Here is a 1,761-nt window from a genome sequence, read left to right on the forward strand (position 1 = left end):
CTTTCCTAAAATTTGTTATATAAATGGAAACCGCTCCGGATTCTGAACAAGTTTTGAGCAATTAGAAAACAATTGGTTTGACTACCCACTTTGGCAATAAGATCCAGAATTTTACAGTCTAATTGATAATTTATCTACTAGCGCACTTCACGCTCACAGAGTGCTCTAAATGTTTAATCGAGATAAAAGTCTGTGTTCGAGACAGCTTAAAAGTAGGTGGAAAAATATTGTAAAAGTGAACTCAGTAAAAAAAGTTAAAAGGGAATGAGAAAAAGTATTTACTTACCTATGATTAAAAAAACTGGTTTGTAATTTTTGCATAGAAATTATCTCTATAAAAATGGGAATATCGTGCCTGGACAGGAGGGAAAATAATAAATTATAATAAAATTTTAAATAAACTAATTTGTATCCAATTTATATTTGAAAACACTCTTTATTATTTCTTAAAAAAGTTCTACATTTCGTCCAATAAGCCATCCTCAAGGATCAATCTAATAAATCATTCAATCATGAATAAATCTATTAAATAACAGCTTTCATTATACGCTTTCAACAATTAACATTATTACTAATAATTTAGCAAACTTTAGAGGTAAATTTACATTTAATGATAAAATAAATAATAATTTAGACCAAAATACATTTTGAAAGAAATCAATTATATGCCTGACCTGTATGTCAGTATGGAAGATTGAAAGCAGTGTGTTGATAAAAAGTGTTTGTTGAGTTGATCTGTAATTAAAATTTTTAGAAATTAATGGATAAGTTACAAAATAGGTAATTAGATAATCTAAGACAAACTTATTAATAGATTAATATGATTTTTTATCGTTTCATAGGGTGAATTGACTGAAAATAATGACCTGGACAGAATGTTGTTGCAGATTAAAATGAATGTACAATAACTGCTGTTATTTACTAGATTGTCCTTGAGGGTGGACGAAATGTTAAGATATAAGCTCGTAATATGTATTTATAAAATTTAAATACAGAAATTTATATTTCAAAATTGTAAATAATTCTTAAGTGAATTAATTAGTCACTAAATAAATGAAGCTGAAATGCCTTTCTCAAGTAAATACTTTTTAATCTTCTACTACAAAAAGTAAAGAAGTAATTCAAAATATTAATTGTAGTATGAACGATCGACTAGTCCTGTTGTGATAGTAGTTAATCAGCACAGAGAATACAGAGAAAACATTTCAATCCTACGGTTAAATCACAATTTTTATTTTCAGAATATGCAGCGACTGAAACTTTCGATCTGCTACCAATTTTTTCAGTCGTAAACTTGCATATAACCCTTCATTTTTCCTCGAAGAATTTATTTGGGTGTGTTAGTTTTATTATTTAATGCATATCCGGTTTGTGCAAATTGTTCTGGCCTACGACCTTTTTGGTTTGGATTAATTATCATCAAATTTAAAAATCATCCTAACACTATTCTCACCACGTATGCCGATGACACATGCCTATTGTCAGTGAATAATGATCCTTCCATTGTATCCCAATCCCTCGAATCCCACATCACCACCCTTGAAGAATGGTGCCAAAACTGGAGGATTAAAATAAATTCCAATAAATCCCACCAAATCACATTTACCCTTCGTCGTAAACCTTCGTCTTGCCCCACAGTATCTTTTAATAATACCCCACTTATTCCTGTTGAACAGATCCGTTACTTTGGACTAAATCTGGACAAACGACTGACATGGAATCCTCATACAAGACTGAAAAGACAGGAAACTGCTCGTCGTT

At 30.3% G+C, this 1,761-nt stretch overlaps 1 long non-coding RNA gene across 1 annotated transcript in view; it reads left to right on the forward strand.

Annotated features, from left to right (window-relative positions):
• LOC106687893 (uncharacterized) overlaps nt 1-949 on the forward strand; it is a 4,060-nt gene extending 3,111 nt beyond the window's left edge. Inside the window, exon 4 of the long non-coding RNA XR_001344239.2 lies at nt 843-949. This is a non-coding gene — a long non-coding RNA (uncharacterized lncRNA). The remainder of the gene's footprint in view (nt 1-842) is intronic.
• Nucleotides 950-1,761: the final 812 nt, after the last annotated feature.

The sequence above is a fragment of the Halyomorpha halys genome, unplaced genomic scaffold, assembly GCF_000696795.3.
Source record: "Halyomorpha halys isolate HHAL.00 unplaced genomic scaffold, Hhal_1.1 Scaffold1023.1, whole genome shotgun sequence".
Taxonomy (NCBI): Eukaryota; Metazoa; Arthropoda; class Insecta; order Hemiptera; family Pentatomidae; genus Halyomorpha; species Halyomorpha halys.